Source organism: Semicossyphus pulcher, unplaced genomic scaffold, assembly GCF_022749685.1.
Source record: "Semicossyphus pulcher isolate SPU_LCO1_2020_fin unplaced genomic scaffold, fSemPul1.0.p SCAF_18, whole genome shotgun sequence".
Taxonomy (NCBI): domain Eukaryota; kingdom Metazoa; phylum Chordata; class Actinopteri; order Labriformes; family Labridae; genus Semicossyphus; species Semicossyphus pulcher.
In genome coordinates, this window is record NW_027211691.1 from 11587256 (window position 1) to 11600679 (window position 13424).

Below are 13424 nucleotides of genomic sequence, written 5' to 3' on the forward strand. Positions count from 1 at the left end.
ATACAGAGAACATGCTTAAGGGTTGGTTTTATAATGTACGCAAACTCCTCATAATAATACATAACTATAAGGGAAACTGTTGTCTGAAAAGATTACTCATTAAAGGAAAACTGCAGATTTTCAGCCAACTTTGTAAAACTCGGGTAGTGCATGCAAATTAATACGGTTTCAATTCCCTCCCTGCAAACTTTTGCCAGCTCTCGAAGCTGTTGTTCGAACTACAAATCAAAACACACGGCCCCCTCGAATACGGCAGCAAACGATTGCATATCATTCGAGTAATGCTAACATCAGACAATCAGGGCTTATTGTTACATATGGAAACAGCTGAGAGTCAACCGCCGCCAGCCGGTGAGGATGATTGGTGATGCAGCTGCGGCACCAACGGAAACAAGAGGTGTAAATGTAGCACCAAAGCTTGAGTCACATACGGACGGGGGGGAGCTTCGTAAGCGCAAGAAGGAAGTAACAAGAAAAATAACAGCAGCAGGGTTGGAACGGACATTCAAGCATAAATTAAGTGCAACAGTGTCAAAGTTACAGCCTAAAAGGAGCATTCTGCGATTGGCCTTGAAAAGCAACAAGATGATGTAATGTAGTCTTGTTTCTGCAGATTTTTCTACCCTTTGAGAAAAGGGAATACTATAGCCCATTATCACTGTTTTCTATAGTCATGTCGCACCAATCTACTGCACAGAAAGCCCTGTATTATTAAAAGCCCATCTTCCCACAATGGAAATTCATGTGTAACTGAAATCGTCCATCTGAAGTGTAGAGAAATGTGCGAGTGATCACGCACTGAATAATCTTAAGGGTGTTTTTTTTGCTTCCAGGTTTACCTCGTTAGGGAGCATACAACAAAGTCGTTTCCTACATTTTTAAGGGTTCAGGGCAGGATTCGGATCAGCCAGTCAATGACGTGCATTATTGATCTAAAGACGTTACACTTGTTATTCAGGTTTATAGTGAATGTGACAGAATGTTTCTATCCTCAAGGAAAGTATTCTCAAAGTATCGAACTTTCTGGCTCCTTTTATTTCTGCCATCATTAAACATTACTGAGACTCGTCCAGCGAAACTCTTGCACAGATCCATCAACAGGCGGAAAGAAGGCCAGCCGAGTTCCCGCGGACCAGTAAAGAGCTTGAGCAGAGGACTTTAGTCCAAATGTTCAGGACTATTTTTACTAACTCTGCCTACTTCTTGATCTCTTTTTCTTGTTGAAAGTTCTCAAATGAAGTACACACGTGTTCAGTGATATTCACAGAGATAATTGTGATTTATTTTCGGTGGATGCGTCTTTGCTACATAAATGAAAACTCTAAAAATATGTTTTAAAGGTTAATGAAAGAACGTGGTGTCCTCCATTTCTTTTCATTTGACAGTACAACGTCTCACTCATCTGTCCAGAACATTACGTGTCTAAATAAAGACAACTGTTAATGTAAAATAATGAGCAGAGAGGCACCATCAAGGATGCTTGATCAACAGAGAAAAAACATGTTATTAGATCATCAGTCACGACTAGTGCTTTGGACTTAGAGTTTCAAATACTGCTAAAGTAATTACATGCATGTTGTTCAAGTTATTTAAAAAGACACATTTTTACAGCAGCAACACAACCAAATATGTATTTATACCTTTGCTTTAACAGGTGACACCTCTACGGTAGTTACATTCCTAGTAGAGGTGCCACTGTTAAGACATTTTTTCAGCATAAACCACATTTTACATGAAAAACTATCCAGCCAATTCAACCCTCCGTAGCGGCCTACTTTGATCTTTAAAGCTATGTTAGGCAATTTTGTACTAATTTTTTGCTATACGAGTTCATTCCGGGCGGCTGTGGCTCAGTCGGTCGTCTTTCAATCAGAAGGTTGGTGGTTCAATCCCCAGCTCCCTCAGTCTACATGTCGAAGTGTCCTTGGGCAACACACTGAACCCCAAATTGCTCCCGGTGGCATAGCCAACAGTGTGGTTGAATGTGAATGTAATGTAAAACCAACTTTGAGTGCTACTTAGAGTGGTCGCAAGACTAGAAAAGTGCTATAAGTACAGTCCACTGACCATTCATGTTTTCTTTACATCTTGATAGTGATCAAATAATTTATATGCTCCAACATTATAAAAAGACAAAAAAAAATATGCTATACGTGGCTGTCACAGGCCTACAATTAGGTCTGCCAATCCAAATAACATGATTGGATAGCTACCCAGCTAGCAGGGGACGTTCCCATAACATTAGCTAACATTACCTACAAGTTCTAATTACATTTGAAAGAAAATATTTTAATCTAATATTCAAAAAACGTTTTAAGGAAACAAATAAAGTTATTGTAACATTAAACTGCAACTGCAACTGTTTTAACTGCAACATTCTGAAGATATTTTCAGGATGTTATCAAGGCCTGGGATGTCAGAATGTGATTTATAAAACGTTCCTGAAATGTGATTTGAACATTCTCACTGCAACTTTCTGAAAATGTTTTCACAGAACGTTCTCCTACTATTAAAAACATTGCACGTAACATTCTCAGAACGTTCTTAGAACTAAACACCTCTAGCTGGGTTACCTGCCTGTCTTCCTATCTACCCGCCAACAAGCGGAAACTCTGCTCATGCAGTTATGGATTTTCACTTAATTTTGAAGTTGAATCTGTCGTCATCTATCTTTTCTTTGTTTGTTCAGCCATAGTAGATTACCGTTTACTCGCAGCACTTGCAGAGAGCAGAAAAGCAACCGCTTAGCTCCGCCTACCCTCTCTGGCAGACCAACCACTGCTGGGTGATGGAAAACGCGTCACTAACTGGGCGCCAGTTGTGATTTTTCTCCACTAAAGTCGCACCAGACACCCAGTTTGTAATACTGCAAATGTGAAGGCTTCATTAGTGGGCCATAGGCTCAATCACCATTGTGTTACCTCATTTCGGCGATAGTTAGTGACTTAACAGACTCCTTCAAGATGATATCTTGAAGCTAGCCAGCTGGACATGGTTAGCAACGACAACCATGCACTGCGCTCCTCGCCACTGCGTGCTCTCATATCATCCTGAACTGCAAGTAAAGCATTACATGGTCGTGTGTTTGGGGTGAGAGGCTTTGGCAATGTTGAAGACGTTCAAAATCTAGCTTACTCTTGCAAGATTCTCTAAAGTTGCCTTGGGCAGCACTAATGTTACATCCTCCCCTACTGTCTTGTCATTCAGCTTTTCTTAGCTGTATCACATGTGCAGTTACTTTAGGGAATAAAGTTAAAACTCAAAAGAAGCCTGATCACGTACGATCCATCTGACTGTTGCTGTTGATTTGTTGTCAGCTGGTGAAAACTAATGCTCATGAGTGGTTTTGTTTACCTCTGCTTGTGTAGATACAGTACTTTAGTCTAGACAAAGTGGTGCACCAGGCCACTCACAGACAGAAATTGCCATCCATAAAGCCACAATATCAAATACGACTCCTTCCCTGTGTTGAGGGATATTTCAAAGCATTAGGTTCTTTATTCTTTTTATTCTCTCTGCCTTTTCTTCTCTCTTTTGTTGTTTGTTTCTATTTTTTCCCATATCTCCCTCTTCTCGCCGTCGATAACTCCCTCCACCCTTCCACAATGCCTTTCTCTGTATGACAGTGCTCTTTCTCCACAAGGACTGCAAATGGGTTTGTCAATATGTCATGCATGGTAATTTACAGCCATCATTCATCTCATAAAAAACAGTGATGACTGATGGCCCACAGATTTCGAACAAATAAGTTGACGACAGCAGTGATGAATCTCCCGAGGAAGGCTGTTTTGTTAAGTAAAACGCGTGTGAGAAAGAGAGTGATTTTCACAGACAGCTGCTATCCGGGCTGCCTCCCTGCTGTTACATACAGGACAGAGAAAACCAGGCTGTGAGGTGGTGTCACGTAGTGTTTGTGGGATCATTAGACGAGGTGCAGCCTTTATCTCTCACAAACAAAATGAGGAAGTTTCTCAAGCAGAGTTTCTCTAGAGGGACCTGCACATAACGTAAGAATGTGTGGTCGGAAATGACTCGGATGATGACGTATATTTTTACAGATTCTGACTCAGCACACAAAAGTAGAGTCTCGAGTTCAAACAGAGATGAATGGTTGGGTAAACAATGTGGCCTCCATTGAAAATGTAATTCATTGTAGAAATAGCTCATACCACAAAGGGCTTGAGAGTGATGTCACTAAATTGCTCTCCCAGGGACTAAAAAAGTAATCCCTATTTACAGGGTCTACATAAAAATGTTCTGGTTTCTATTTTCTAGAACAAGTAGCATTGACTAATCACGTATCAGCAGGCTTTGGCAAACTAACACCTAGGTCCAGTGACGTGGCTAAGCTCCATGTCTGCTTGGAGTTACATGAGATCGTGTCCAACCTCCCTTACCAAAACGCGACTGACCTTGTTGCTGTGAAAGGGTATGACTCAGAGGTTTTCAGATTGTTCATAGCTTAACCGCTCGTAGTAATGGAGTCAATGAAGTAGCTAAATATGCTCGTGTACGTCCCATCCCTCGATAGTAGAAGGCAGCAGAATGATAATATTGTCCCGTCTGAGGTGTAAAAGATGTTTTATCTCCCGATCGCTTCAGAAAAGAGGATTAGCCTTAACTGTTACCATGTCTACTTTATTTATAAAGCACTTTAAAACAACACAGTTGGCCAAAGTGCTGTACACACACATAAAAACACGAAAAGAAATTAAAACAAAATAAAAACAATGAAAAACAGTTAAAACAATAGAACACAATAAAAGCCAGCATCTCAAACTGAGTTAAAAGCCAAAGAGAAAAAAATGTGTTTTAAGAGAGGATTTAAAAACAGGAAGTGAGTAAACCTGCCTAATGTGCAAAGGCAACTCATTCCAGAGTTTTGGGGCAGCAACTGAAAAAGCTCGGTCCCCTCTCAACTTCCTCTTCGTCTTTGGGACGACTAACAATGACCGATCTGCTGACCTCAGGGAGCGTGAGGGAGCGTAGGGCTGGAGCAGGTCAGACAGATACTGTGGGGCAAGACCATGAAAACATTTAAAAACAAAGAGAAGAATTCTAAAATCAATCCAAAAACAATTAATAGATGCTAAAACCGGGGTGATGTGCTAAAAGTCGAGCAGCAGCATTTTGAACCAGCTGTAGTCGAGTGAGTGACTTCTGGCTAAGACCAACATAAAGTGCATTGCAGTATCTCAACGAGTTGTGATAAAAGCATGGATTAAAATCTCGAAGTGATGCCAGGACAAAAAAGGTTTAACTTTAGCCAGTTGTCTCAGCTGAAAAAACGAATGCAAAAACTTCTCTCTTTTAAATAGGACCTGAACCAATCCAAAGCACCACCCCGAATACCCACCCAGTTCTCCAGGCGAGACAGGAGGATCTGATGGTCCACTGTGTAGAAGGCAGCTGTTAGGTCCAACAGAACCAAGACAACACAGTGACCAGAGAAAAAAATGTCATTTAAACCCTCAACAGTGCCAACTCAGTACTGTGTCGGGTTTTAAACCCAGACTGGAACACCTCAAGAATGTTGTGCTCATCTAAGAATGACTTCAGCTGGCAATAAACAATTTTCTCCAAAATCTTTAGAGATTGGCCTAAATTTTGACAGTACAGAAGAGTCTAAGCCAGGCTTTTTTATCAATGGTGTTACCACTGCATTCTTAAAACTCACAGATAAAGTCCCATTAGCTAAGCTGCTGTTTATAATATTGAGCACATTAGATCTTTATTGGATCGTTAGGAGACCCAGCATGCTTCATATGACCAACTGTATCCCTCAAAGAGGGCAGACTGACAAGCTCAAACTGGTCCAAAACAGCAGAGCATGTGACAAAGATGGTGGGGTCATAAGAAGGAGGACTAATGAGGGCCCTAATGCTTGAAACCTTACCAGTAAAAAAGCTCAAGAAGTTCTCACACACTTCAATCGAGTTCTCCAGGCAGGCTGATTGTGGGGTGTTAAGAACAGAGGTTGTGATTTTAAACACAACACGAGGATTGTGACAGTTGGAGGCAATAATATCAGAAAAATGCTGGACTTTAGCAGCTCTCGCAGTTCTGATAAGTACGCCAGCTGTCCTTCACAATCTGGAAAGACACCTGTAACTTGCCCTTTTTCCATTTTCGCTCAGCTCTCCTGCACTCACGGCTGACAGCGGTTCCAGTTCAGTGACAAACGCGGCAGCGGAAGTTGCACCCATAATTCACGCAAAGGATCATGGGGGCTAGGAATAAGGTGGATAAACAGACATCTACATGCAAGTTCAGCTAACAATCCATTCTAGATCAACATGATCGACAAAATTGCACGAAAGCCATTCAGCGTTTACATTTCCCTGACCTCCTGGAATGCACCACAAATGATCAGACCAGCCTCCATTCAACAAACGAGCATTTTAGAATTTGTTTTCTTCTCCTCTTGCGGACAGACATGACAAAGCTACATTTTTAGTTTTTATAAATCTGCATCATAATGTCGAAATTTCGGCAAACTTAAAATGTGTTAATTGCAAGTAAATCAATCAAGAAAAGAGGTTTATGTTTCTGGTTCATACCGCAGTAGTTTGCCAGAGTGCAGCCTCTGTGTATCTGACTATTTACAGCGAAACTAACACTCACCAGAAACTGACGAATGGGCGCTCCTCTGGGGGATCTAATGAAACACGAATTGATGCCGCTTATTTTGAAAACATATCTAGATGGGTGAAATTCGCTTCACTTCTATACTGAACACATGTTGCTTCTCAAGTTGCAAATTGGACGGTAAACAATGCAGTTCTCGGATAAGGAAGTCTTGCTGGAAGTCCCCATTATTAACCCCTTGCCGTACCGGAACGCCCACAAACTTTGCCCTCACTCCCAGAGGCTACATCATCCTCAGACAATATCCGATGGGTTTCGAGATTGGGGAAAAAGTAAAAGAACAAAACAAGAATCCCTCCTTAATTTTCTTTAGAGACTTCATTGCAATGTAGAACACGTTTGTGAATCAGGCCTTTAAAAGGGAGGACATCAATGTAAGATTGGAGAGTTGGAATATAACACGAGATATTACAGTCAATGAAAGTTTAATTCAATATGACAGAATGTAGAAAATGTACAACAGATATAGTTTACAAATGTGATGGGAATTTTTTGGGGTAATTAAAAAGTGGAATTACAGATTCTTTGATTCATGCATTTTTGGACTGTAGTAAAATTCACAAAGTTTGGTTGGAAAAAGAGCACCGCTTATCCGAGGCCTTGGGGTTGAAAATTAATTTGAATCCATCACTTTGTATCAAGATATTTCAGATGACTGCGCGTGGTATCTGCAAAATCTTGTTTTACTTAACTGTAACTTTTTTAAAACATTGGAAGCCCACATACCCTCCTTCATTAAAAACTGAATCAATGAAATGTGTTATTATTTGAATATGGAAAAGACAGCAGGCATTAAAAGGAACAGATTAACTCAATTTGGAATCATGTGGGGAAAAGTAATATAAGCATTTAAATCTGTCTATTTTTGTTTTCTAGTTGGTACTCTTATTTTCTTTTTTTGTCGAACAGATGGACAGGAAAGCTGTCATTTTTCAATGGAAATCAGATATATCATTTGAACCTGGTGAAATATTAATAGTTTGAACTGTAATTATGTGATTGAATTAAAAATGTAAGCACAGCAGATGACACTTACCCACGAACAAATTAGTAATCTGCTGTCCAGAGTCCCAGAATGCAATCACGTTTAAAGTAGTGTGCCTTGGTCCGGATGTCGGATGTGATGAAAAAATCTACTCGCCTACTGTATCCCACAATGCAAAGTGCTGGAACGTCACAACGGCAGTTGAAATGACGGACAGCAGCAGCATTCCAGCAGAAGGGGGCACTTCAGCTAAAGAAGCGGCGGTTATTGTTTACTTCTGCCTGGTGTAGCGTACTGCAAAATGAATTTGAAAAGCTCCTCCATGCTACATACTATATACTGCATACTGCGTTCGGCAGGAGTATGTAGTATATTTTGTGTAGTATGTAGTATATAGTATGTAGTATATAGTATAGTATGTAGTATACAGTATATAGTATGTAGTATAGTATATAGTATGTAGTATATAGTATATAGTATAAAGCAGGGTCCAAAATGAACTTTTTGGTCTACCTGCCATTGGCGGGTAAGCCAAAAACTTTTACCGGCCAAAATAATTTTTTACCAGCCATAAAAACGTTGTTAGATATAATGTCAATAATAAACAGTGGTAGAAAGAAACAAATACATTTACTTTAGTATTGAACTTATAGTATCAGTATAATTTTGAGGTAGTGTACTTTGCTTTTTTAATTTTTTTTGCTTTTTCTTTACTTTTACTGAATTTAAAGAAAAATATAATAGTTCAAATCAGTTCCACATTTAGATAATAATCCACTGATATTACATATTATTCAGAAGTAGGCCATCCTGCACAATGAGTTATACTTTAAGTTATGGTACTGTAAGAATATTTTGATCCTAGTCATCTTAACTTTTGCTTAAGAGTTAGACGGACAGTAATGTTACCAAGGGACTTACAATTGATAACATTAACGTTTGGCATGGACTGAATGATTTGTGATTGGTTCAATTGGCAAATTTGAGTTGCATACAATGCATATGCATGTTAATTTTACAGTAAACATATTTAATTCAAGTGGAAGAGGAAATACTGAGGTTGAGCTTGTTTGTTTGACGTGTGGGTTAAATGAGTTTAATGTTTATGTTGTTTTTCCTGTCTTGTCTCAATGTTGAGATCGTCTTTTTGTTGATGTAGATGAGTGAAGAGTGTTTTCTTTACATTATTAGAAACGGAAAAAAGAATCCCTCCGCAATAACTCCATCATGAGCTCAATATTATCTTTATTTCTAACTCTGCTATTGAGTTGTTGTGGCAAACTCAATCACAGATGAGGATACCTATTTAATGTGTTGTACAAGCTTAAAGTGTTTTTAAACCATACTGACAGTAAAAGGAGAAAGGAACTTTCTCATGTATAACACAAGGCTCTTCTTTTCTGAATGTTTTGTCTAAGGGACTGACTCAGGGTGCATTTGCTGGCACAACACGAACAAGAAAAAACTGTATACACCAAATCCTGCTGTGTTTAAATCACAGGGACTGGTGCATAGTCAAGTAGAACAATACAAACATAGCCCTACTGCAGGAAAAAAAAAAATCCTCGCTTTAGGTCGGAGAAAGCTCACACATTAAAATTTAAATAGTTTCTTGCAATATCTCAAAGACTCCAGAGCAGGCAGATATGGGGTTATTTTTAAAATAGTGGTTCAGGGTTTTAACAGATTGTGCTCACAATACCTCCCAAACAATACCCCTACGCAGCACTGTGGATTTGTCAGATGGGATTACAACTGCGGGTTTTCACACAGTATGATAGGCCACACATGCTGATATCATAAATGTTTCATTACCATGCTTGATGAAGATAGCAGTGAGAACTTCAAACACTTCTAAACATAGCGCATATTTTCTCAAAGGGATTTAAATACGTAGATGGGAAAATATATAATGCTTTATAGATCAACGCAGGCCCAGCAGGCCCCGTGATTTAGTGGTTTCGTCATGTAAATTGGTGTTTTATGGGTGGGTAGAAAAGTTTCCTCTTCCTGTCTTCATGAAAAGTTATTTTGCAGGCCGCCAATGTCCTTATCTTTAAAGAAGAGCTCAGCCAGTCAGGAGGATGTGGATCTGTTGTCTTTGGTGAACTCCCTGTTGCTGTGGATCGGGCGTCTGCAGACTGTAGAGCAGTAGCAGTGTGTGGAGGTGCAACCTCGTCCTTGACCTGCATACATACACTTTAGTTAGCATTTGTTTTAGCATGTACATCCCAGTGAAACTGACTTTTCAGGGTGATTATATTAATATATCCTGAATAATAATGCCACATTTCCCCAACTTAGATTAAGTTGCCCTCAAATCTTCTTCACAGTCAAGACACTAGACACAAAACTTCTAAAACTCTCAAGCTTGAGCATCTAATGTTCGATCCCCAACTCCTAAAAGTGTCCCTGGGCAAGACACCAAACCCCAAATTGCTCCTGAAGACATACCCATCAGCGTGTGTGTTACGGCCACAACAAAGGAAATGTCACCATGTGACAGGTAACATATGAAGAAGGACACCATAACCGAGTACAAGTTTAAAAAAGATAAGGTATTTTTATTTACGAAGAAAACAATACCATGGTAATTACCAAAACTATGGGAGTCTGGAGGTCTGGCCAAAAAGAACAAAAGGAGTGAGGAAGTCTGGGCCAACCGCACAATGGACCATAGGGCCCAGCTCTTCCCCCCCTAACCTAGTAAAAGTTCTTAATAAACTAAAATAGAAATTAAGCTGCGAAAACTAGACTACTAGACCTCCAGCGTCAAAGGGAAAGGAAAAACCAAAGTAACTTAAGTTCTAAACTAACATGGTGTGCAGGCTTGCAGGATCAGAGAGAGACTGAGCTCCTGCTCCGGCCTCCCTTATGTAAGAGGGGCGGGGCCAACAGCAAGGGGCAGAGTCAACAGCAATCAAGCCACCTGAGGGGAAGGAAAGCAGAAGGGGGAGCGCGTAACATGTGTAAATGTGCTTAGATCGGTACTGATTGGCAGCTTGGCAATCTGCATAGCAGCCTATATGAATGTGTGTGTGTGTGTGTGTGTGTGTGTGTGTGTGTGTGTGTGTGTGTGTGAAAGGGTGAATGCGACATGTAGTGTAAAGCGCTAAGAGTCGTCTAAAGAATAGAAAAGCGCTATATAATTGTGGGCCATTTAGCATTTGAAATTAAGGTCCATACCTTCCTAGAATAGGAATGGAACAAGATTTCTTTCACTTCTTTGTTGATTTTGCTGAATTAAGAACTGTGATTACTGTACACTGTAAGGTCAACTTAATATATGCTAGTCAAAGAGCCTACTTGCAGCAGACTGAGGTGCTGGAAATTTCTATCATAAACTCCAATAATCACACCCTTGCACTACTATCATGAACACGTGTCCGTGAATTTTCTCCGTTATCCAGGTCATGGTCATACGAAGCTTAATCCAAAAGGCGACTGGACTTGGTTGTAAAGATATTTCACGCCTTTTTGTCTTCAACCAACCAACATACAAATTAATGTCAATAAATAAATGGTGGAGTCATCAACAAATTGTTTCATATGCTAAATATACAGAGCTGTCTTTTCTTTTACACCTTCTGAAAAAAAACTGCAGATCAACTTGCAAAAAAAAATTGCATAGCCTAATCAGCTGCTTTCCACTTGTCTATTCAATTTGGCTGTTAAGAACACTTGTATATTACGGACAGAGTTCTTCAGGCCCTCTCAGGCAGAGCAAGAGGTCTAGGACAGGCTCTTCATTACATTCAGCATAGATTACCCAGGCCAGTTGTACACGTAGGACACAACGTGATATTCATTTCTGTTTGCTTTAACATCTGGCTGAACTGACAAGTCAATATTTTTCCAACAAAAAACATTTTGACTTGTAAGACAGGAGTAACTAATATCATTAATGCTGGCTTCTTTTAATTTCTCTGCTAATAAGCAGTGAAAAATGAGCCAGCATTCACAATACCAGAACTCTAACTGGCACACCTGAATGCAGCAGTAATTAACCGATTAGTTACACCTGTGTTTCAAAGTTAACTGAACGGTAACATATTAGACCTGCTAGCTGTGTCCCAATCCGGGGGCTGCAGTCTTCGAAGGAGGTGGTCTATGGAGGATTCTCCTGTCACCTAGGAACAGGTAGCTAGCGGGCTAACTAGCTAGCATAAACATTACGTAACTTAACTTATTGTGTTAGCTTATTTCATTAGCATTAACTTCTCAACGTAAAAATAATAGTGGACTTTAATTAGTAGCCAATCTGTATATCATACTTTTCTGCAGTTGTTCTTTGTGTTCATCACAGCACACCTGCTTCATAACTATTCCCAACCACATGTGCACTGCAGGGTGCTGTAGACCTATAAAACATGACTTACCTCATAACTTTGGCACTTTTCATGTAGAATATATATATATACTGTAGCATAAGCCAGCATGCCTCGTTTCCCATCATGCCCTGAACTGGACTGTTTTCTTGTCTTAGTTTTGACCATAACTGAAGGGGCAAGAGCATTTCATCACATGATACTCATTCATTCATACTCATGACTTGAGTTCACATCGTAATTAAGGTGGTAAAAGGGTAAAATCGCAAAACGAATGTTCTTATTCTTTATTGCTACCAATGTATATTCTTATAGGACTACCTTGCACACTTTAGTACAGTGCACAAAGGCATTAGGAAATGACTCTTATGTGTAAGGTAAAGCAGGCTACAACCCTGTCCTTATCTTTCAGGAATAAAACATTATATAGAAATGTCAGCAACCATTAAGTTGTCAGACTTGACATTCAGAGAGACCAATTACTTCACAGCTTGATTATTATCAAATTAATGCCCAGTGTACATAGAAATACTTTTTACCTGCACACATATAGAAGTCCCTATACACTTGCACCGGTGGTATACTTATCCATTAAATTTATGCTACATTCCTGGAATGACAGCCATCCCTTGAGAAAACAACACAAACTGACTGCACTCATCTGTTTGTTAGGGTCTACATGCAGTTGTCATGCAGGCTGCCTCAGCTGTTTGGCTCGTTCTGCTCATCAGCACGATGTCCTCAGACTTTTTCCACCTGACTCATCCACCTGTTCGTTTCCGAAATCATTCCCAAACGGTTGTCACACCTGCCTCTTAACATCCTATCAGTTCTTTAAAGTAGCCTCTTCGTTTTAAATCACACTTCTATTTTTCACTCATGCTTGTACCGCAGCCTCCTTTAAAAAACTTGTCATGCAGTGCGCGCACAGTTGTCTCAACATTGCACCTTGAATTTTGACCCTCTTGCTCGTACATCCTTCACAGTAAGTATGACAACATTTGTGTGGGAAAAACTTGTTGCCTTGGAGTAACAAAACAGCTCTTCAGTTTGTATGGCCCTTTCTGCCGCTGGACAGTGGCAGTCAAAATAGCCTAAAAAGCATGTTAATAAAATAAAACTGAATTTCAAATACCTAACCTTTTTCTGATAGACTATCTAGTATGCATGTATTGGAACAAAGCCCAGCACACAAATCCTTTGTCACTTTGTCCTTTTGTCAAGGTTATGCTCTTGTGTCCGAGCCCCCAATACCTGCTCCTGATTTCAAGCCTGATAACGGGTCCCTTTGTTTTTCCATCTGTTGCCTTTTTATGACCTGCCTGCACTGCCCTTTTTGGATTTCTTTGCATGTTTGGATTGCCTTCTCATGCTTGATTGTACGGCTGCTCATTTGAATACTGGTTTGGTATCTGCATTCGGGGTACTCAATTCTATTACTAATATGTGGACTCCAACAGTGT